This window comes from Equus caballus, chromosome 11 (genome assembly GCF_041296265.1).
Source record: "Equus caballus isolate H_3958 breed thoroughbred chromosome 11, TB-T2T, whole genome shotgun sequence".
NCBI lineage: Eukaryota > Metazoa > Chordata > Mammalia > Perissodactyla > Equidae > Equus > Equus caballus.
Window position 1 is genome coordinate 39,240,751 of NC_091694.1, and position 24,605 is coordinate 39,265,355.

A 24,605-nucleotide genomic window follows, 5' to 3' on the forward strand; every position below is an offset into this window, starting at 1 on the left:
TCTCAGCGTGTCAAGGAATCTGATTTTCAGTAGACCTGAATTTGTGGAAGAGGCATGGTTTTGTTATTTCTGTTTGCAATACCTGGAAATCAAGGAAACCAGGGTCTGGATAAAGGCTGGTCATGCAAACCACAGAAGCTGAAGAGGCCAGCTGTCTCTGAGGCCCTCTTCTCCCTCTGATGGTATCTCTGCTGTGGTTGTTCCCAGGAGCACCCCCAAGCTCCAAGTTCCTTCCACTTTCCCACAGGACCCCGGTGCAGGAGGGGGGCTAGGGGCAATATCTTCTCTCATCTTTCTCCTGCCCCCTCCTCTGCCCATTCCAAGCCCACTTTCACAGCCATGCCAGCATCTGGGCATCTGGCCAATGGGTAGAGTGTCAATTCTTTACCTGGCATAAGGTCATTTCTCAGTACAATGCAATCTTTTCCTTAGCCAAGTCTTTCAGCCATAATCTGTAATGTACACACCTCTTATCTTACCTCTGTTCCTGATCGGTATCAGGCTTCAGAGAACTCTGCACCACGGCGGCTAAAATTCCTCATGCTGCTTGTTCATGGTCAGAAGAACTGACTTGGAAGATAAGGTCTCTTTAAAATTTAGGGTCCAAATCTCTGGTGAGCCAGAGGTCTGAAAGGAAAGCACTCAAGTGCATAATGAAAAAGTGACAAGATTGATGCCACCAGTTTGATGTAGTGCAAATAGTGTGGGATTTGGCATCAGCAGACGCGGGTTTGAATCCAGCTCTGCCATGCGTTAGCTTTTCCCCACTGATGGGTTTGCTTAGCCTTCTTGAGCCTCAGCTTTCTTGTCTATAAAGTGAGAATAATAACAACCTCATAGGTGTGTTGTGTGAATTACAGTTGCAAAATAGGAAGTGCTGACATGTACCAGGAACGCAATAAAGATTACCCAACTAATTGAGCAAGGCTGGCCTATTCCTGAGAGGACTAAGCTGCATTTTGACAATCAGAGATTAGAATAAGGTGGCCCCAACGCCCAGTTGTGGATGGTCACAAAGGGGATGACCCACAGATAGTGCTGTTGGGTTAACGTCATCAGAACTCTCCAGGAACTGGCCCACTGACCTGTGTAGTTCAGATGTAAGTAAGGAGTAAACATCTATCTAGGCATCAGGACAGCCCAGTTCTTAGCTCAGTGTCTCCACTCACAAGCAAGAGAGGGCTCAGGGCTCCAGAGAGCTGGTCAAGAGAACTGGAAAGTAAGATTTTCTGTTTTATGAGCTTCCCAGCACTGAGCAAGTGTTTTGTTTTAATATTTGGTTCTGAGATGGCCAAAGAGGCTTGGGCCAAGGACTCTGAGTCCTTCTAAACTCTTCTATGTTCTAAAGGAAACACAGTTCTCCTGCACAGAAAGAACTAGAACAGTACTGCCTTTGCTGTTCCAGCATTCCCTCCTGTCACCTCTGCTGGGCTAGTATGGCAGAAGGGACCTTGAACTCAACGGTTGAGTTCCAGACTTGCCATTTGTTTGTGGCATGACCTTGGACGCAGTCACTTCACCTCTCTAAGATTCCATTTCCACCTCTGTCAACCGGGAATATCGACTCCGCCTCTATTACTGAGTAGCTAGGAGGTGATGAGGGTGATGCTGTAAAAAGATAAACTGAGGCACATCAACATTTTCAAGAGTTTGTTTGAGCCTACATTGATTCGAACCGGGCAGCGCCAGACCAATAGTGCTTAGGAGCACTCCGCGGACCGGAGCTAGGGGAGGTTTTTATCGAGAAGAAGGGAGGCAAAGCAAGCAAATGACTCGATTGATTGGTTCCAGCTTAAGCGGCTGCCTTTACTGGGAAAGCCCAGGTGGCTGTTTGTGATGGAAGGTCCTGAAGTTTCATTTTCTCGGATTCCAGTGCATTGACCCTGGCTGAGGCTTTGGGTTGCTAAGTAGGCTGCCGAGGTGACAGCCTCTGCATTCGATTACTCCAACAGTGCTCTTTGCAAACTATAGACCTGTAACGCATGCAGTAGATTCTAATAATATTTCTCATAGCTAATTCTGAAAACCAATGCAAAATAAAAAGATGATGATTATCCCTCTTATCAACCTTTCAATTTTTTTCTTTCTTTATCTATGTGTCTATCTGTCTATCTACCTTCCTACCTATCTATCTTCCCACATATCTAGCTAAAAATGTCCAGGTCTGTTTCATATATTCGTTGAAACCAGGAAACACATAAGCACCCACTATTCTCTATAAAGCCATGCTTGTTAATTTACAGATGTTGACATTGATAGGTGACAGATTGGAAATATCTGTTTATTAGAAATGTGTGCATCTCTGAGTGTTTACTCCCTTTGTATTTTTGAAATTACACTTAGAATTTCTTCAGCACGTAATGTTAAATGTACCTCACCCATTTGGAACCTAATACAGCTCATTAAAGTATTCTTGATAAATGAATGCATTTCCAAGGGTTAATTTATGTAATCCAAAAAGGTTATGCTTCTGTGAGCAATTCATTCAGTTATTCAAAGGTTTAAAAGTTTTAAGGAGTGTATAATGGCTGAATCCTGTGAAATAATCCTGAGAAATGATAGAAGAAATGCTAATGAACTATCAGAGAGGAGATCAAATAGATGTCAAAACCAAGATGAACATCTCGGCTGACAAAGACTGACAGGGAACCTGATGAAGGAAGAGAACGATGGGAAATGATGAGGAGTGGAACTGTGTAGGGCTGATCAAGCAAAAGCACTGGGCTTACGTAGTCACCAGGCTGTAGTCCCCAACAAGAAAGGACAAGCTGTAGGAAAAATGCATTGGCACAGGGAGCCGGCAAAGCAGCTTATGGGAGGCACATGTTAACACATAAAATATAAGGTTAATCTGGCCATATTGAAAAGGCTTGACTGAGCCCACAGGCTGGGACAGCTATCTTGTGATGAGAGGTACAACCAAAAGTTAGAGATCCTGCCCAAGAGACCAACTCAGCCATGGCATTCCCATCAGTGGAGACCCATATGTGCCTCTTACATACGTGCCTTCAGTGGACTCATCAAGTATTGAATCAGATGAGAGTCAGGGTTTTAATTGTAGTGACAAGGCCATGTATAATTAAATGGATAAAATAGGTTACAATTTTATTGATAATTGTCAAGATCTTTACATCTGCTAATGTCACATTGGGTACAACTGTTCTTACTACTTTTTCTTTTTCTTGAAGAAGATTTGCCCTGAGGTAACACCTGTGCCAATATTCCTCTATTTTTTTGTATGTGGGACACCTCCACAGCATGGCTAGTGAGTGGAGTAGGTCCAAGTCCAGGATTCAAACCCGGGAGCCCAGGCCTCCAAAGCAGATGGAGCACATGGAACTTTAATCGCTCAGCCACGGGATCTGGCCCCTATTTTTACTACATTTAATAGTAACAGCTGCCATTGATTGAGCTACTTCCTTTTATGTTATCCTTGTCATCATCATGACCGATGACCTGATTGCCACTGTTTATTGGGCACCTACTACATGCAGGCCGTGGGTCAAAGCTTTGCAGTCTTCACTTCTCATGCTTACAACAACTCTGAATGATTGGAGCTCTGATCAGTGCTGCACAGAAGAGAAACTGAGACACTGATAATTTAAATAACTTGCCCACATTTTCATGGTTAGTAAGTAGGGAAGCTGGCGTTGAGAAACTCAGATTTGTCTGATTCAAAGCTCTTTGTCGTCTTTCTTCCCCACTTCCCTAATGATGAGCTTTCTCACTTGGCCCAATAGCTCCATCCTTGTAAATCTCAGGTCCGCTCTTTTATTGAAAACGCTCTTTAGTCACAGAGTTCGCTAGCATCTTCCTCTGTCCCTGTCTTTGTCATTCAGGCTGCTGTAACAGAATAGTACAGACTGGACAGCTTAAACAACAGACGTTTATTCCTCACGGTTCTGGAGATTGGAAAGTCCCAGATCCAGGCAGCAGCAGATTCGGTGTCTGGGGAAGGCCCTCCTCCTCGTTCCTAGATGGCTGTCTGTTCACTGTGTCCCCTCATGGCAAAGGGGTGAGAGAGCTTTCTGGAGCCTCTTTTATAAGGGCACTAATCCCATTCCTGAGGCTCCACCCTCATGACCTAGTCATTTCATAAAAGGCCCACCTCCTAATACCATCACATTGGGGGTTAGGATTTCAACATATGAACTGGGGGGGGGGGGCGGTGTTGACACAAACATTCAGTTCATAACAGTATCCACGGCGGTGTGTTGGAAATAGCAGACGGAGACCCTTGAGAGGGTGGGGAAGTGACTAAACGGGTAGTAGTAACCAGCATTAAAAGGAAATAAAAAGAAATAGAATATCACATAGAAAATACCGCAGCATCATATAGTAAAGATAAAAAGCCTTTTTACAGTTATGTAAATACCATATTTCACTGAATTAAAGTCAATCTATTAGAAGACACAAAATTTTATGTACCACTCAGAAAGAAAAAAATGCTGCCAATTAATGGCAAGATGTCACCATTTGTAAGATCCATCCAAATTTCCAAGAGGTTAAAATGTGAAAAAAATCTGTGTCAGAGATGATGGAGTACAGCGTCTGTATATACTCACTGGATCACTCTGCAAAATGTATTTCCTACTGTGGGTCATGGCCAATGAATTTGAAAACCTCTGTCCTTTGTGGTGGGGAAGGTGACTGGGGCATCCACACAGTGGCTGGAGCTGCCAAGAGCGCCCGGAGTGGCCAGTCAATTAGTGTGCTCAGCCACGGGCAGTCTGGGCTGAGTTCCGGCTGCACGGTGCCCCGTGACCTGCCCCTTGGACAGCCACGCTCCAACAAGACTCGAGGGTGTCCCACCTCGTGCAAGGGTCAAGCATTAATGAAGGAGCATGACATTTCAAGGATGTGACGCAGAGGTGTTCGTTTCTCAGTTTTATATTATAAGGAGAGAAGGTCCTGACCAGACAGCATCATGCAATTAATTGAGGTGTTTGGGAGAAAATCAAATGGGAATTAATATTCCCCAGGCAATACTCGCAAGGCTCAGAGCTGGAGGCTGTAGACATAGCTGACGGGCCAGCCAGGGTACTGCAAAGGAAATGCTGACTTTGACGGGAAGCTTTGATGGCTGGAAAGTGGGGGGATAAAGGCTTTAGAACTTTGGGTTCAAATTTGACCTTGGCCTGTATGATTGCTTGATTCATTCGTTCACCCAATATTTACAGAGCACCCAGGAAAGGCAGGCTGTGCTCAGACTACTAGAGATCACAGATAGCATGTCAGGTCAGAACTGACTTCAGAGTCTTGCTGTCGGTGGGTCTGTAGCCTGTGTCCCCACTTGTGCCTTCTCCAGAGCTGCACGGCATCCTCAGGGGCCGCTGGCTGAAAGCTCAGACCAGTGTCCACTCCCGAACCACTCCTGACTGAGGCTGGGGGCTGTCTCGGTGTCCTCTGCCCCCTGCCTGGCAGAGCTTGGCATGGAGTCCCAAGTTTCACTGTGTGGAGACCGGCCAGGTGGCCGTCACTGCTGGGATCCTTCCTGTTACCCCAAGGGCCTGAGTTCCAGTCCTGCCTCCTTCCTGCGTGAAGCAGTTTATGGCCACAAGTCTGGCTCGTGCTATGAGCCCCAATCACAGTAGACCTCCTTGCCCCACCTCAGGTCTCAGTGCCCTCTAACAACCATAGTAAATTTATTGGCCCTGCACTAAGGTAGGGATGACCTTCTTATGGCTCATCTAATCCTACCCACACACCAGTGTGATAGGGCCTGTTAGACGCCCATCTTACAGATGAAGAGACTGAGGCTTATTCTATCTCTTGCCTGTCCCTTTTGCATGTACCACTTAACTGGTGCTAACGGCACTCCTGCCTGGCCTTTGAACTGTCCCATCCCCAGAAATCCCTGACCGCCCTGCTCCATAGGCCCAACCAGGAAGGGGCGAGGTTTTGGCAACTTTAAGGGGGCCCTCAGTCCTCCTGTATCCTGGAGTGATTCCATTCAGCTGCCAAAAGAGGAGCTTCTGGCATGATAAAGCGAGGCACGCCCTGCACTACTGTGTGCGTCCATATATGATCTGAGTGGGAAGAGCAGTGGACAAAGAAGTCAGAATAGCAGTTCATTTCCTGGGTCAGCCACAGCCTGCTCTGTAGCCTTGAGCCAGTCCTTGAACTTCCCTGAATAAGGTTTCCTCATCTGTCGAACCCCTAAGGCCCTTCCACCACCAACATTCGGGAGTCCATGGAGGCAGAGAGCATTATTGCTCAGGGGCGTGCGCGTGCGTGCAGAATAACAGAGCTTGTGTTACGTGCTGAGCATCGTGTACGGGGCATTGTGCTGCATGCTGATGTTCTGTAAACCAGCAGAGAGGGCTCTGTTTTTCTTCCTTTTTTTTTTCACTTTTTCAATCTGCTCAGAATTCCTCTCTGAGCTCTGTCCACAGGCAGGTGCTGGGCAGAGGAACAGAAATCTCTACATGCTGGCCTGAAAACGGGGCTAGAGACAGCGGGATCCTGTGAAGAATGCAGGAAGTCACTCTTTTGGCCCAAGGGAACAGCTGTCTTATAGAAAGAGGAAAGGGGACAGGGTCAACATTCCCTGTGGGGAAGTAGGCACCCCGCCCTATCAGGCATAATTTCAGCATCAAAGCTAGTAACTCCACATCCTAAAGAGGGCTCCTCTCGCATGGTATCCATGTTGCCTGCCATTCCTTTAGCCAGGAGCAGAGTTTTTACTTTCTGAAGGAAGGACTCAAGAGCAAGCTTAATGTGTAACAAGCCCAGAATGAAACATACCTCCCGAATACCACGCTCTGTAAGGGGTCTGCCTCCATGGAGCTGTCCTCTCTCAGCAGCTGAAACCTGCCACTCACAGGCAGGTGAGGGCAACAGTGTCTTCTTACGGCAATACCCATGAGGGCTCTGTGGATAACAATGGAGAATGACTGACTTAACACTCCAGAACACGGGAACCACGTGCAGTTTACTGTGTAATTAACACTGATGTGCATAGACACGGTAAAGTCAGAACCTCCTCAGTGGGGCCCTGAGGGCCCATGCAGCATCTCTGTGCTAAGAAATTGATGAAAGCTCTTAAAAGTGCACCCACGGGAAGAATCTTGCTGCCAGCTTGGTCTGAGTTCCATTTCCAGCCTCTGTTGATCCTTATCTGCCTCCCACGCCATCTCCAGTCCCTCCTCACTGTGTAGGATCGCTTGAGTAATCCAGGTAGATCGTGGGGTGTTTTGTAGTTTCAGTTTCAAAGAAACAAGAGTCTGGCATCCAAACAATAATTAAACAGGTTTCAATGCTTGGCTTGGCTTCTGATGAAATGCAAAAGGTGGGTGTGCATTCCTAATTCAAAGAAAATCTCTTAAAAATCTCCTTGTTCCTGCTGCTCTTCTAAATAATCTCTTCCTAGAGATCATGCACCCCCAAACTCTCTCCCTCAGTCCTCAGCCTGCCTCCATGGCAGCACCCTGCTCCCTTACGTCTTTACTCGTGTAGATCAAAAACCTCTCCAACTTCCTTAGCATTCTCTCCACTGCCTCCTTTAACTGAAATTTCAGCAAGAAAAGGAGGCCAAGATCTGACCCCACAAGCAAAAAAAATTCCCCTGTTGGGGGCAGGGGACGTTCAGGAATACTCGTACGTGGGGAACCTTTGTACCTGTTAGGGTCACTTCTTCTCTGGGGACCTTGTTGCTATTTACAGAGTCTTCTCCATCTCTGCTAATGCATTTGCTCCAAGGGCTCTTTAAGTATAATCATTCTGCATTGATTTTTTTCGGAGGTTTTTATTCCCTCGAATAAGCTCACCCAGCGCTGGCTGCTGGCTCTATTTGTTAAACAAGGGAGAGCTTTGTTCTCTTTGGCTTTTCTCTTCACCTGAGCTTTCTATCCACCCTCAGAGAGGGGCGGAGGGGAGGTTTCCTGCCGACCCTTCTGGTGAGAAGAGTCACTTCCTGGTTGGGATTTGAGCTGGAAATGGTCTCCCACTGGGAAGAACCGTGGATGCCCTGGCACCTCCTGTGTGGCACCATTAACCAGTCCCTGCCCCTCCCAAGGAGGCAGCTGCTCAGGGCCCTGCCTCTCTGGGAGTTGAAGGGTCAGTAATAAGTAGGCTGCTCAGGGATACCAGTGAGGGAAGCTTTTCACTTAAAGTCACCCTGATGGGTAGGATGAGCATCAGAGGTATTTCTTAGAGCGGATTTTAAAAGAGGTAAGAAAGCAAAACATTCATAGCATGATGGGACCACAGAGTTCTGGAGAAGGGCCTAGAAGAAACTGTGGCTCTGAAGATAAACTGCCTGATTTTGTAATTTTACCAAGTATGGACCCTGCAGAAGGGATGAAGTCAGAGCTCTGCCTGGGCATGTTTCTTCGTGATGACTTCTCCCACGAGGTGAAGCTTGCCAGTTTACCGAGTGCTTCCACACGCATTACCTCATTTCAGGTCTCTTAAGATGACCGACCCTTCCTTCTAAAGTACCGTGTGTAAGGAGCAAGGAGTGAGTCAGACTTCACGCCCAGTGCTCTGCCCTTACCTGCTGCCACTCAGCCACACAGCCCTTCCTTCTCGACCCCACTCCTTCTCGACACCCCATAGTCTGGGTTGGGTCTCCTCACTGTGTGCTCCCAGGGCGCCTTACCTCATCCCGCTCATAGACTCTGGTCACCACCATTTTTCATTCTCTTGGCCTGGGGAAAGGAGGCGGAGAAGCAAAGGAAGTGGTAAAGGGTGTGTTATCAAGACTAATACCACTGGGACGCCTGGCGCTCAGTCCTGCTGGGGACTCTGGGAAACATGCCTCAGAGTTTTTGCAACTAAGAGACAAAGAAGCTGGGAAGTGTCTGCTAGCTGCCTATCCATCCTGGGCTATTAATCCTCTGGTACTTCTGGCTTGTTCTGCACAGGGATGAAATGCCCTTGCGCAGTCCATGGGGGACAGGGGGACCCCTCAGGCAGTCACAGTGGTTCTCAGAGAGCAGCCTTCTGGGGGTGAGGCACTGACAGGATCTGCTACACCCGTCCCCCTATTCAACTGTGACTCAGAGCACAGGTCCTGGGTCCCAACACTGTGTCCCCCACATATAGTCTCAATACATGTGGATGTGTGTGAGCAGACTAGGGTGCTTGCATGCAAATAGCATGCATACGTAGTTCCATTTCTCCATCTGATATCCTTGACTCCTTAGCAGAAAACTCATCAATCAAAGCTTCTTAGAGATGCCGATGAAGGCGTGGATCTTAACAGCCTCTAGTGTGGAAGTGAAAGACCCCTTACCAGCCCAAACCTCTTTTCATTGGAACTTGTGAACAAAGATGTAAAAATCTATCTCCTCACCTACCCCAGCAAAAACGTCTTCAGTAGGAGTCCCCTTCTGACGCTAAAGGTCTCCTTGCCGGCCCCTCTTCCTCCTCTCTCCAAACCCCGCCTTTAAATGTGGAAGTGAGGTGGGGTGGGAAGACCTGGAGATGGCCAGAGCTGCTGGAGAGGCCAGCCCTATGAAAAAGGAATGAGAGCAGAGCTTGGACAAACAGACCTAGGGGCTGAGCTGCTTGCTGAGAAAGGGCACTTCTGGTGCCAGCTTGCCGGGCAGTGGGAAACAGACAGATAGACAGACCAAGGGCAGAAGTAGTCAAACCTGCTCCTTGCTGCCCCAGGCAGCTTTTAATTGGTAGTCCAGCTCCTGCTGGTATCTGGGCATCATTGAGCCTCTAGCACTAAGAAGAAATGAAAGATTAATAAAAACAAGAAGAGCTTGGGTGGGACAGCAGCAGACGGGAGGGTGGGGAGGGGAGGAGGCGGAGGAGGGGGAGGAAGAGAAGGAGGAGGGAGGGGGGAAGAACTCTGGGAAGAAGGGGAGGGGGAGGGAAAGGATGAGGAGGAGAGGGAGGAAGTAGACAGGGAGGAGGAGGAGAGAAAGCTTGTCTGCAAGTCCAGGAGGGTCTGTGGTCAGCCTGCTGGAGGGGCTGGAGCTACACCTGCCTCTTTTCTCTCTTTCAAGTCTGGAGAGAATTGGATGGGTGTGTGGTGTGTATGTATGTGTGTGTGTGGGTGGGTGAGCATGCATGTGCCCGTGTGTTGTTGCCACGCATCTGTAGTTTTGTGTACGTGGGGTTTGAACAGTTGTATGTTGTTCATCTTGGTCACTTGCGTGTGGTGTGTGCACGTGTGAGTTTGTATCAGTGTGTGTCTGTATGCTGTGTGCACATGTGTATCTAGGCACGGGCCTTGACACCCATTTGCTCCCTAGAAAGGAGAAGAGTGAATGAGTGAGAAATCTTCAGTTAATGTCTTTTCAGCTGCAGAAAACAGCCAAGAGAGATGCTCCCCATGAATCCCGGCTCTGAGAAAGCAATCAGGGCACCTTCATGGAGATGGGAAAAGGAGGGGCTGGCATCTTCTCAAGCTTGTCCCTAGCTCCTGAACCAGCCGGTTGGGTCCTGTTGGCTTTCTAGGATAAGGAGGTGGCCTAATATTGACATTTAGGGCCAGATGGCCTGACACATGGTAGGATAATGAGAGGGACTGGAGGCAGCCTCTTCTCCCCAAGGCTCCTCCTGCTGGCATGGTGGGGGTGGAGCATGGAAGCATAAGATTATTCTGTTTCTTTTTAATGGTCATTTCTTTTTCAAATCAAAGCTATTCTTATAAACATTTTAGCATTTCAGAAATGTACAATTAAAACATGAAATTCTCCCATGCTCCTGTTAGCATTTTGACATCTTCTCCTCCACAGATTTTCTTTGCATGTACTAGCATTTTGCATAGATATTAATATGCATATATGCTCATTGTGTATCTGCGTACATTCACACATATCATTATTACTTTTTATAAAAATGAAATAATATGATATTGTTCTGACACTTGCTTGCTTCTCTAAATAACATTTTGTGGGCATGGGTCCATGTCAATTCAAATAAAATTGCATCAGTCATTGAAATGGCTCTATACTATTCCTTTGTGTGGGTGGGCTCCCATCTGTTCATCCAGTGTCTCCAGGAAGGACGTGGCCGCAGTTTTCTCAGTTTTGTGTTTGCAATGAGCATCCTGTGGGTGCCCCTGTGGGTGCCCCTGTGGGATTCTTTCTGTGAAATCTTGGAGAGGAGGCTCTGTTCTAATGGGGACCTGCCGGGGAGTGAGGGCTGGAGAGCCATGAGCTTCCAGTTCCCCTGTTCTCAGTTCCTGACATGCAGGGCAATTTCTTGTTCTCTGCCTCTGGTCCCTTTTCTGTACAGAGAGATGCTAAAAATAAATTCATCTGCCTCCCCATCACTCTGTTTATTAAATGATCTTCCTTGGGATTCTCAGCATACCCATGGGGGTTTAAAAATACACTCCAACAATTCACCTGCGGAGCAGAAGATTACATGCTGCCTCCTACTTTAGGCTTTCACCAGAGCTGCTATGATGTGCTAACACTCCCTAATGCAAACAGCAATTCTAAGGGAAAGAGACCTGCTAGCCTGAGAACAGAAGGACCTGAAGGACCAGAAGAACAGAAGGACCTCCCAGCTCCTTGGCCTCCCAGCTGGGAGACAGTGATCAAGTGATTTGTTCTAATCTAAACTCTAGTTTCTGAAAATGGAGATAATAATGCCTACAGTGTTCAATGAAAAATATATTTAAAGCAATTAGCATGGTGTCAGAGATGTAGCAAGTGCTCACTAAGTCTTAGCTACATTATTACTATCTTTACTGCCCTCCAAATGTAGCAACTGTATGTAGTTCAACCTAATTCCACTCCAGTGTTCCTCATCTCCATAAATGGCATCACCATATACTCAGTTGTTTGATTTAGAAACAGTGGCTGGGAGGGTGAAGTCAGACTTGAATGACAAATATTCTTTTGTTTATTTATAATATTTATTTCTTTCACTGCTTACTGCATACTTGTAAAATTTCTAATATTACAGAAATGTGTGACTCGGAATGTGTGAAATTCCCCATAATTCTCTGTCCAAGATAATCACTATTTGCCAAAGTATATTTCTCTGTTTCTTTGTCTGCCAGTTTATTGAGTGTCTCCCTTCTCCACTAAACAAAATTCCAGTAGCACAAAGATGATAAAGCTTTCCTCTCTCTGAATAGCCGGCATCAAACATCGTAGGCTGGCGTGTTGAGGGAATGTAGTAAAAGCCTTTTGAATGAATATGTGATGATTATTGAAAATGCCATTATTATGAATAACTCGGGTGAAGGCTGTGGGAAGCCTTGGGACAAGGCCAGAAGTGGCCGTTTTCATTGCACCCAGACAGGGCAGGCCAGGAGGGGATGGGACCGGGAACTAGTCAGCCCCAAAGGGGAGGGGTCCATCTAGCAGACAGAACCAGTCACCCTGGAGTCTGGAGGAAAGATAATAGGTCACAGTCCCACGATACCGTCAGCATGTGGACAGCCCATTCAGGCAGCTAGAGGTGGTGACAGGCATGTGGGGCCCAGGAATGGGAAATCCAGGGGCAGATCCTCTTCTGTGATCCAAGCGGGCCAGAAGTCAGACTCTTGCGGGCTTGTTGCAGGGGTCCAGGAGGACAGGCTGTGGTCCAGCGGCGCTCACCAGCTCTGGGAATAACTGGCAGGAGCCCCGAGTGCCTGGAGCAAGGGCAGGATCAAGAAACACACGTTAAGGCACAAGGAATAAGACAGGAAATACCTCGGGAAGGCACCAGCTCTAGGGGCCTCACATAGAATGTGGGCTTGGGAGTCACGAGGGAGGCTGGATCTCAGGGTCACTAGGTTAGTGACCAACTGATTAGGTTAGTGACCCTCAGTGTCAGACCCTGAGGATAAGATAGGACCGACCCCAACCCTCCCCTGCCTTAGACCAGGATTGGCCAAGAAGCCGGTAAATGGTGGTGGTGGTAGGGGAGATGGTTGCTACAGAGGGTGAGGTCTGGCCTTGATCCTCTTGGTACAGTCCCTGTGCACAGGAGGGAGGGAGTGCATGCCCTGCTTTGCCAACCTTACCAGTTAGCAGGCATGGTGGGGGTAGGATACACCATAAATGCAAAGCCTGAGCACACGGACGGAGAGGCGTTGGTGAAGCCAACCCCAGCAGTCCTTCTACTCAACAGAAATGGGCTCTCTGGGACCCAGAGTTTGGGGTGCCCAAGCATTAGGCAGGGACCAAGAGTGGGGAGATGAGGTACTGTTTATTTCCTAATTGGTCCTTCCTCGCTGTCCCTGACTTTTCTATGACCTGACGTCCACTTCTGGGATCCTTCAATATCCAGATGTCAGGTCTGCCTAGAGGAGGAGGCAGCCCCACCAGGTGAGGAATTGTTCACACAAGAGACTTCTCTGATCCTGGGAGAGCCACAGCAAGCCCCTGGAGCTCCATGAGCTGTTGGCTGGAGGCCCCCCAGTGAGGAAAGGGGTAAGGCTTTCCCAGATGACTCTCCCAGACTCCACCCTGCCCAGTCCTTGCCGAAGAGAAGCATCATCAGGGTAAAATCATGGTGCCTTCATTCAGCCTGATGTTCCTAAGTGGGGAGCCCTTGGGCCCGTGGCCACAGAGGAGAAGGAACATGGAGCAGCGGTGATGCTTGTCACTCATATTACTCTTACACTTATTAAATGAGAAAGAGCTTCTGAGCCTTTCTTAATGAGGCTTGAATCCTAGCCCTTCTGCTCATTCCCTGTAGCCTTGGGCAAGTTATTTGACCTCCATTGCCCCATCTGTAAAGTGAGGATACCTTAAAAAGTCTTTGGAGGATACAATCAGGTCACGTATGGAGAACGCATCATACAATGTTGTTGGCAAGAAGAAAGCAAATGCAAAATAAATGGCAGCTGTTGTTATTATTGTCTCATTGTTGTTGTTGCTGTGGGGTCAGAGACAAGCCTGTTCAATCAGGAAAAGGACAGAAGGAGTTTCAAAGTGGACCAACTGTCTCCCTCGTGGACCTGGGAAAGCAGCTTCCGGATTCTCAGGGCTCGTGGTCAATGTCTGGGCTGGAGGTGGGGCACCATATCCTTCTGACGGGTCTCTAAAATGTGAGGCTCAAAACTCTGCAGCCCTGAGTGCTGGGGCCTGTGGCGTTTCCTCACCCCCCAACTTCACATTTAATCCACCTCATTTAATCTAAACCACGAGGGAATTGTACTTTGCTTCACCAACAGCAAGGACAATCGTAAGCGTTATTGTTAAGTTGTTTTGATGTATTACGTTACTATTGTAAGTAAAGTTATCTTATTGTAAGAAGTACTTATCATTTTATCATAAGTATTACTTTACTTAAATGTAAGTAGTCTATCACTTACCACGTTCCATGCACCAGGTAAGGACTTTCCATATACTCTATCATTTCATCCTCACAAAACCTCTCTGTGGTAAGTATTGTTACGATCTTTCAGATGAGAAAATTGAGACTCAGAGAGGTCGGCTAATTTTCTCAAGGTCGCACAGCTAACAAGAGGCAGAGCCAGGAGTCGAACCCACTTCTGTCTCCCGAGCCCACACTCGTAACCTCTGCCTTGCTACATCCTCTTCTCCAAGACCTGTGTGGTCAGCTCTGCTTTGGACCAATAATATGACCTCCTCCCAGGCTCTTCCCCATTCTTGAATCAGAGAATCTCAGACTTGGAAAGGAGAAATATCAAGATCGACTGGTCCTACACCATTTCCCCTCCACCCCCTCATCAAATACTTGCGAATGGTGATCAAGACACAGCCTTCCTTATTTGCGTAGAACAAAGAGCCCTCCAGGTGAACAGCTGACACCCTAGGAGGACATTCTCAGTGCTCCAGCTTCTCAGTGCTCCTGAGTTCACTTACCTCTTGGGGCTCACAGACCCTGACTCCCTCTGCTCCCTCCGTGCCCCCTACCTGTGGACATCACGCTGCCGCCAGCGGCTTTAACTTCTGCTGTCCCCTCTGCCACATGCCAGGCATGGGGCTAAGCACTCTCCACGCATGGTCTCATTCTGTCTTCCCAACAGCCCTTTGCAGTGGATACTGTGCTTATCCCCATTTTATTTTTGTATTTATTTATTTATTTATTTATTTTTTTGAGAAATTCTGGCCTTGAGCTAACATCTGTGCCCATCTTCCTCTATTTTATTATGTGGGATGCCTGCCACAGCATGGCTTGATAAGCAGTGCATAGGTTCACACCCGGGATCTGAACCGGCAAACCCCTGGCTGCCAAAGCAGAACTTGTGAGCCGCTGCACCCCCGGACCAGCCCCTTTTATCCCCATTTTATTGATGGAGAAACTGAGACACAAAACAATCACAGAAGCAGCTGGCATCGCACGCAGGCCGGTCTCGCTCCAAAGCCCATGCTGTCATCACTCGACTGCATTCTCTCCATTTACGTTCCAGTTCAGTCACTTTCCCTATCTCCTTAGAACAGCTGAGACAGGCTGACATCAAAAACAACACTTCCTTCTCCCCAAAAAAACCCTAAAACAGCACACCATGCTAAGGACTGAAAGGGAACAGAAAGGAAATAATTTCAGAAAACCCCAGCCGCATAAAGATAATTGAGTTCTGAAGGACAGATTTCTCATCCTTCAGTGATTACATTCTTTCCCCAAGGGGCTGGCACCACGTCACCTGCATGCTGCCCAGCCTCAGGGTCTCCTAGCCCCCTCCCTCCTGCCCTCATGTGGCTGTGCTGTCTTGGGTCCTTTCCACAGACAGTGGGCAACTTCCTGCCTGCTCTCTACCGAGCCTGGGCCCACTCTTCAACGTCATTCTAGTCTGGGAGTCATACTCCATCCACACTGGCTCACTCATTCATTCAACAAATAGTTACTAGCAGATAAGAATTTAATGAATATCTCAGCCTTTCGGTGAGATTGGACTGTCCACATCAGGCCTTCAGTTTATATTTATTTTCTATAGCACCTACCAGGTGCCGGACCAGTTTTGAAAACAAGAGGTGATGATGCTAGCTATGATAAAGATGACAACCAAAAGTGACAGCAACTAACATTTATGACTGAGTGTCCACCATGGGCCAGGCAATGCAGCAAAATACTTTGCTTGAATTTCAACATTTGGTTCTTTCAATAACCCCGTGAGGGGACTGCTATTATCATCCCCCCTTTACAGATGAAGAAACAGGCTCAGAAGGTTAAGTAAGTTGCTAAGGTCACACAGCAGGGAGTATTAGAGCTACGATTTGGAGCCTGGAGCCAAGCCCTTGACCGCTGTGCTGTAGCGTGTCATGGAGAGCTGAGTGGCGTGGTCCTGAAGGGGACAACAGTGCACTAATGGGTGCATGTCAGACATCTCCACAGGGTGAATACAAACAGGATTCCTTTCTCCAGGGAGGGCAGGGAATTGGGGCAAGGAAAGGGACAGGAAAGGCTTTGTGGAGTCAGGTGCTCTCAGTCTGGTTACTGAAAGCTGGATAGGGAGTTACTGCACAGATAGGAGCAGAGGGACGCTCCAGGCAAAGACCTGGAGGGCTGGGACAACCTGGCTTCTCTGGGAACTGTCAGCATGCCTCTGACTTTAGTGGGGTGGGCAAGAGAGGAACTGATGAGCGAAGAGGCTGCAGATATTGTCAGGAACAAGATCCCAAACACCCCACAGATTGTGGGGACCCCGTGCAGTATGGAGAGCAGGGGAGAACAATGGTCAGATGCAAATTGTAGAAAGAAGCCTCGAGGACCTGCATGAAGGGTGGAGGGGGCGAGGAGGGTTGGACTGCTGTACCTAGGGAGGCCTGGCCCCATAAAAGGCTCAACGGGGCATCCACATCCTAGTCACATCTGACCTGAGTTTGGGCTTCCATGACTCAAGATTAGGAGGGGCCCCAAGTCTTGAACAAGCGCCTTCCTCATTTGCTAAGCCCCTTGATGCTGCAGTTGAGAGACACAAAGTCTCAGGGAATTTTCAGCAGTGGGATCACCGTGAGCTCTCCAGCCTTGCTCTGGGGTCGTGACTCCTCTCCCTGGGGCACTACCAAAGGTCAGGGCTTGCTGGTGGGGCAGACGCTGCTAACCTGGCAGTTTGCCGGGGGCTGCTGAGTCGCACCCTCATTGCTTTTCAGGCACTGAACTGATGCCAGCTCATTAAATTCAAGAAGGTAACTGGAGGCTCCTGGCTATGGTACCCTCCCTCTGGCACCCTTTAACTTTCTTCCTTCTCCTAGGGAAATATTGTCTCTCTTCCTTATGTAACCACCTGGGAGTCACTAAGTCGAGGGCCAATCACCTCCCTCATTCTAAAGACAAGGCTTGGATTAACACAACCCAAAACTTATCACTTGGTCAGCATCAGCTTCCAAGCCTATCGATTTTTTACAGATATTTTATAGAAACAGAATAGCCTTCTAATGTCCATCAGGTTCCTCCAATGAAGAGAGCTGTACATTGATCTGGGAATTGATTAGAAACTCCCATTAGAGTGAAATGTCTCCCCTTCAGAAATTCCTACTTTCTAATTTTAAGCTGAATCATTCTTCTCTAATCGTGGATCCCCCGAGACTCTAGATCTTAACCCAACTAAAAGGTGGAAGAAAAGCTGGCAGAGAACAGGAAGGAAGGCAGGATGAGGGCTGGGGATAATTCTCCAGCTGTAGAAGCTGGTTTCTGGGATGGGAGCCAGGTGGGCTGGGAGGGCCAATGTACTGGGTGTGGCTGGAATAGCAGACGCAGGTGTTGTTCAGACAGATGTTGGCAACATGAAGCCCCATCCAGTGGGCAGGGTCTTTAGGAGGGTGAGAGTGAAGGCAGCAGTGTCTTCTGGGAGGTCAGCTGGTCCACAGTAGCCCCCACGCAGCAGCCCAGAGGACTTTCGGTGGGGAGAATGTCTGCATCTGTGCCCGCTTCACCCACACTTCGCTGAGCACTCCCCACAGGCAGCAGACACTGGGCAGGCAGGGGGTCGGTGTCAGGAGCACAGGACCTGGGATCTGGCCCGCTTGGGTTCAAACCCAGCCTGGTCTCTCGCTAGCAGGGAACACTGGCGTTGATAAATTCCTTAATCTCTTTTGACTCAAATTTCCCTTCTATTAAATGGAGGTAATAACTGTATGCACCTCAGAGTGCTCTTATGGAGATTAAGCATAATAAGGATGTTGACAGTGCTTACACTGCACCAGCCCTGGACGCGAGCTGAAACATTGATAAAAGCAGTTATTATCGTTATAAGCTCACCCCAGGGATGCAAACACGAATGGAACCGAGTTCCCTGCCCTCGAAAAGCCAGATGGATAGGGATCCCGCTCCAACAGTAAATCAGAGGGCATTTAGGGGAAAAGGAAGCTGAATTAGGGTAGATCTATGTGGAAGGAGCTGGGCAGACCCCCCAGGCATCCAGCAGGAGCCCCCCGTCAATCACTAGGGGAGATTGACGTCCTTTGCCTTCCCTTGGCCCGCTCTGAGGTTGTCCCAGCCCCCTGTGCGGGCCTGCCCATGGCCCTGGAGTCCTCTGCTCACATCCAAGCTGCAGACTGAGGCTAAGAACTCACTTGAGGCTGGGCATGCAGCAGGTGAGGGCCATTAGAGCCGGCTCAGCGGACGAGACTGAACGGCTTAGCTCGGCTCCCCAGTGGAGCCAAATCAAATCCATGAAAAATATTAGGTTTTCAAATCAGAAAGGCAAACCATGTTGAGCAAACCAGGCGCCGCAGCAGACAGCTAATTGGCTTGTGTCCATCAAAAGACATTGAACTTGACAGGAGTCAGGAAGCGTTGACCAGAACCTCCACCTTCTAGGGTTGGGGAGGTCTGTCCAGGGTTCATCACACCTGCCACTCCCACCCGCCACCCACCACACCACCCCAGGCCTATTAATTCTTCCTGTTGGGAAGAAACATTTCATCAGCGGAAGGTGCAGCAATACAAGGGAGCTGGAATTCAGTTCCTCTTCAGCCAAGCCACAGATCTGCCCCTGTTCCCCTATAAGCCATGGATTGATTTGAGAAGCATTTATTTAGTAGTTTGTGTGTGCTGGACATCAAAGACAGAAGAATAGATATGGTTCTCTCAACTCTGTGTTCAAAATCTAGTTTTGGAGGTGGGATAGCAAGAAACAATTACAGCACAGCGTGATATGATGGAGATTTGTACATGGTGAAATGGGAGCTCCTGGGAATGTCTGCTTGTGTCTCTATGGGGGAATCAGAGACTCTTTAGCTGACCCCCTGAGGGTGAGCGGACTCATTCCAGTGGACTGGCAAAGGAGGATATTCCGAGAAGAGAGCATAGCCTGTTCAAAGACACGGGGGTGTACATGTGAGAACAGGCTTGTTCAGGGAAGCACCAATCCTTCCTGGTTGCTAGAGCCCGAAGTATGTCTGTGTCTGTGTTGTTGTTGGGTGGGTGAGGGCCAGAAATGAGGTCGGACTGGTATGGAGGGCCCTCGTCCTGAAGGGCCCAGTGTACAAGGCTGAAAAGTTTGGGTTTTTATTCTGAAGCTGACGGGGAAGAATTTCAGCAAAGGAGTCATGTGGGCAGAATTGTGCTCATAGGGCAGAGGAGGGTGAAAGCTTGAGTCCTAGAAGTCGGGAAGCTACCGTAATGGTGCTTCTGACAAATAGTGAGAAGCTAAGCCAGCAAAGTTGTGGAGGGAATGGGGCCAGAGGGGATAAAGGGTTACTTGGGAGATGAGATCAATGGACTTGGTAATTGGTTGGATGCCCAAAGTCCTAAGGGAGAGGGAAGCCTCGAGGGTGACTGATGCCAGAGATGGTGACGTCAAGGGACCTCCAGCTGACTCCACCCAAGCACAGTTCAAATCAGGGCATCCTCCTCCCGATGACACCATTATCCGAGGTGTTGCCCAAAGTATAGTGTACTGCTGCTGGGCCACCAGGGAATTTTAGGCAGCACGCAGAAGAGCACATTCTTTTAATAGTGACTATTCATTTCAATGTTTCTTAGCACAAATATAAATAGCCTATCAAACCTATGGTTTTGTCGATATTATTGCTTGTGAAAAAATTAAAATTTTACAAAGTTAGTCAATTTAAATTAAAAATAAACAAGTTGTGACATATGGGATACTTGGATAAGAGGTAATAAAGGTGGTAAAGAAATAAAGCTTGAGAAACATGGCTCAGAGGAGAAAGGACATATGTCCTTACATGGTACCCAAGGCCTTTTCTTCCCATACTTACCAACCACATTAAACTACCAGCCATTCTTAAAGTATCCAGTTTCAGCCAATGGTTGGATTTGGCTTACAATAACCTTGGAAATTTGTGTACTTTTCACTTGCATCCCCAAATCTCACCTATCTTTCAGAATCCAGTTCAAAGACACCTACTCATGAAACAGTCCCAAGCTAAGAAGTATAGATTCCTCTCTCCTCTCCAACTGGCCACTGGCCTTTCTTCCTCAAAACTCCCATGGTAGCTTTGTCAATTCTATCCCTTTATAGCGCTTTTTACTTCAGCTGTGTATTCCCTGAAAGTGGACACTAGGCCATATTTATATTGTTGATGTTTTGAGATATAGAAAAAGTTTGTGTGATAAATCTATAGGTCCATGTTTTCATTTTCCTTCTGTAATAATTATCTATTGCCGTGTTACAAATTATTCCCAAATTTAGATGCTTAAAACAACAAATGTTTATTAGCTCAAAGTTTCTGTGGGCCCAGGAATTGGAGATCAGCTTAGCTGGCTGGTTCTGGCTCAAGGTTTCTCATGAAGTTATAGTCAGGCTGTTGGCTGGGGCTGCACCCAACTGAAGGCCCGAATCGGGGAGGATACGTGCCTAAGCTCACTCGTGTGGTTGTTGGAGGGCCTTAGTTCTTCACTTATTGTTAGATAGTTACCTCAGTTCCTTACTATGTGGCCCTGTCCAGAGGCTGACCGAGTTTCTTTGTAATATGGAGCTGCCTTCCCCTAGAGGAAGAGGTAACAGAGAGAGAACGAGAGAAAGAAGACAATGTCTTTTATAACATAAACTCAGAAGTGACAAACCATAACTTCTGTTGTATTCCATTGGTTGTATAGACTGACCCTGATGCAATGTGGGAGGGGCCTACACAAGAGTGTAAATATCAGAATGCAGGACTCATTGGGACTCATGTCGGAGGCTGGCTACCACACCTTCTCACGATGGATTCTTTGAGGATAGGTCTTGGGTTGAATCTTTCATAATGCCTAGCTTAGATCTTGGCATATAGAAACTTCTTAGTAAAGGTAAATGGATGGATGGAAGGGTGGATGGATAGATGTTGGATGGTCAGACCAATGGATAGATAGATAGATGGATGGATTGATGGATGAATTAATAGGTGGAGGAAAGTGACCTCCTTTTGACTACTTAAATCCCAAATGCTTGACACTACGATAAACAATCATCTTCATAGATTGCTCTTTGACTCAAAGAATTTAAGCTCTAGAAGGGACCATCCAGTACCCCACTTCATTCTACAGATGCAAAATCAGAGACCAAGAGAGATGATGTGAGTTGCTAATGCACAAACAATAGCTTTGTAGCAAAACCAGGACTCGAACCTGAGGCTCCTCTTCCCATGCTCCTTCTCCATCACCAACATGAAAGGTACTGTGTATGCTTGCCCCAGAATTCCCACTCATGCCTGATCTAAGAGGAGGCCTCAGATAGAGGTAGGGAGAGAACATGACTTGCTCAAATCCAAGACCAACTGGACTTCACTGACCCAGATACCCTCCCTGCTTTATCCTGAACACCCACTCACTTCTGGTCAGTCTGCGTATCCATCCTCTCTCCAGACTGCCAACCCTCACCATGTGGCCTCACTGCAGACATAAGTATTTACCACCATTCCTTCCCAGCATGCCCCAGTGTTCTTTGCTACTTCTGGGTGTGCCTGTGTCCAAACCCACTCCTTGTTGAGCTGTGGCTTTCTTAAGTGGATCTTTTCCTCTGCTGATACATCCCTGTGGATGCGCCATAAACGCTGACATTTCTCCAGAGCAGGATGTTTTTGAAAAAATATTTTAGATGAATGCCAGGCCAGGCCACATGAAATGTCATGGTGACTTTCCAAAGAGACCTTCCAGGAGCGAGAGTGAGTAAAAATAGCCACTGCTCGGTGCGAATGTGCAGAGAGTAAAGATCATAGAGAGAAGAGTTTATTTGTTTTTAAAATGATTATTTCTAAGTGATTCTGGGCCTGAAGAATGCGTCAGACTGGCAGGCAGGAAAGCGGAAGGTCTGTGTCTGATGCCAGAGGGAGAAGACAGAGAAGAGCAATAGATGGAAAGGTAGGGGGTGGAGCCTGAGATCCCGGCCATGCAGAAATCTCTGTAAAGCTTGCAAATTCCCTCGAAGATTCTGATCCTCCATTTCTCCACCTAGAGTAGAAAAAGAGAGGGAGAAATGTAGCTAGGGAAGGATATACATGTACCTACAGACAGAGAGAGAGAGAGAGAGGCAAAAGCAGACTGAGAGAAATGCACAAAATAATGTTACTGTTCAAGTGAGGAAAAATTAAGGACCACGGACAGTTCCAGTTTGTTGCGGTTCTGTTCTTCAGGGCTGTGCACCCTGGGTTGGGTGTGTTGCACGCTTACCTAAGATATGCCAACAGGCATCCAGGATGAGCACATAGCATCGAGGTCAGAGCATTCTGGGAGCAGAAGCATAATCCTGAGCAGGTTATGTCTAAATAAATGTCTAAATGAAAAATGCTCATAAGGAACTCCCAGTGCCAGGGTCCCACCTTCTCTTGGCTTTCATTTTTGGGAGGGAAAGTCTTGTCTCTGATTTAAACTGATAACTGAGTTAAGTGGTTGTGTTCTCTATGGTTTGTTACTATGAAAGCAATGACATCATTTGGCAATTTTCAGTTTGGGTGACAGTACGGTCAGAGTGTGTGGAGCCAGATTTTAGAAGGAAGGAAGCAACAAACATTTACTGAACATCTGCTATTTGTCAGACCCTGTGTTAAGGGTTTTGATGTATGTTATTTTATCCAATTCTTAGAACAACTCTATGCAGTAAGAATTGTTACTCTATGAAGTAAGCACTGTCACTCCCTCCCATTTTATCAAAGAACCTTAGTCCTTTGCAACATCAGAGAGGCAAACAGTCTTGCCCAAAGTCACACAGCTTAATTTTTATTCTGACTCCAGACTGTCTGACAGCAAAACTCACTTTCTTTCTCCTGAAAATGTTGCCACTATAAAATTGGATCTGATGTATGCTAGAAAGGTTGAATTTAGCCATATTTTCACTTAGCTTTCAAACTTCCTCTCTCTCTCTCTACCTGTGTGTGTGTGTGTGTGTGTGTGTGTGTGTGTGTGTGTGTGTGTGTTTGCTTGCTTCTTTGCCTTAACTGTAATTGGTTTGTTTATTCCATGGAAAATCTTGACTCAATTCTAAGGCTCAATCCTGATGGAAGTTTCATTATACTTTCCTTTGCCCTCACTTATCTATTTGGAAGAATTCTGTTCAATCTTTCAAGGCTTAATTCAAATGCCAACTGCTTGGCAAACCTTTTCAGTAATCCCTTAAGCAAGGGAGACATGCCCCTTGCTTTGCACACAGCACCTTCAGTGAAAATTGCCTTCTGTTATCCTCTATCTTGGACACATAGCACGGTGTCAGGCACCTGGTAGGAGCTGTAGGAGTATTTATTGAAGGATATAAGAGAGAGAAATGCTTTGAAACAGTAATATTTATGGCAATGATGACAGTGATCATGATGCCAGCAGCCAGCACACAGTGAGACTCATCATAGTCCAAGCTCTTTTCTGGGTGTTTAATCCGGTACCATCATCTCATTTAATGCTCACAATAACACCAAGCTAAGCACTATTATCATCCTGACTTAACAGATGGCATTCCTTGTTTGCAGTCACATAGCTAATGAGAAGATTTTTAGTAGACAACTTAGAATATAAAGCTAAAAGATTTAGAAGAAATCTTTGGGCAGACAATCTAATTAGCAGAAGATAGTTAGAAGTTTGAACGCTAGTAGATGGGTGACAGAGCCCTCCAGGAAATGCATCGCTGTGTTCTTCAGCGGACTGCAGGGTGAAGAACGCAAGTCCTGAGTCAGACACACTGACCCCAAGGCACAGCTTTGCCGGGTGTCAGCTGTGTGGCTCCAGGTGTTAGCTATGTTAGCTTGCTAAGCTTTTGCTTCCTCATGTGGACACAGGAGACAACACCACGTATCCTGAAGGATCATGGAGATAATAATGTGCTTATCAGAAGGGACCAGTACATACTGGGTGGGCATTCAGCAAGCACTAGTTCCCCAGTTCCTCCACAATGGACCAGCCACACCTGCTGCTCCTCATCTATTTTGGGGAGAGGAATCCACCTTAGACATCTACAGCATTCCACTCTTTGATTCATCTCGCAAATATTTATGGATCAGCTACTATAAGCCAGGCACTATTGTGGGTGCTGGGGGAACAGTGGTAGACGAAATGGACAAAGTCCACGCCCTTGTAGTGCTTACACTGTTATCCTACTTATATTTCTATTACAACTAGTAACAAACACATCAACAAGCGAAGACCAAAAGGCTATAAAACAAGACAATGTGATGGGAATGACTGGGGCAATGCTGCGTTAGGGAGAGGGGCCAAGGAAGGGCTCTGGAACTGGCGACATTTTAACTCAGTCCTGAACAAAAAGGGTCTAGCCTTGGGAAGATCTGAAGGAAGAGCATTCCTGGAAGAGGGAGCAGCAAGGACAAAGACCCTGAGGCAGGATAAGTGTATGTGCTCCAAGTAAA

General features: G+C 47.3%; 1 protein-coding gene and 1 long non-coding RNA gene across 2 annotated transcripts in view; one reads left to right on the forward strand and one right to left on the reverse strand.

Annotated features, from left to right (window-relative positions):
- The window catches only part of ASIC2 (acid sensing ion channel subunit 2), a 996,512-nt gene that overhangs the window by 422,878 nt on the left and 549,029 nt on the right, over positions 1-24,605 (forward strand). The window lies entirely within an intron of this gene.
- On the reverse strand, positions 6,747-9,475 carry LOC138916353 (uncharacterized). The gene is made up of 3 exons (XR_011423558.1): positions 9,303-9,475; positions 8,498-8,651; positions 6,747-6,873 (listed from the first exon to the last, which is right to left on the reverse strand). It is a non-coding gene; the product is annotated as an uncharacterized lncRNA (long non-coding RNA).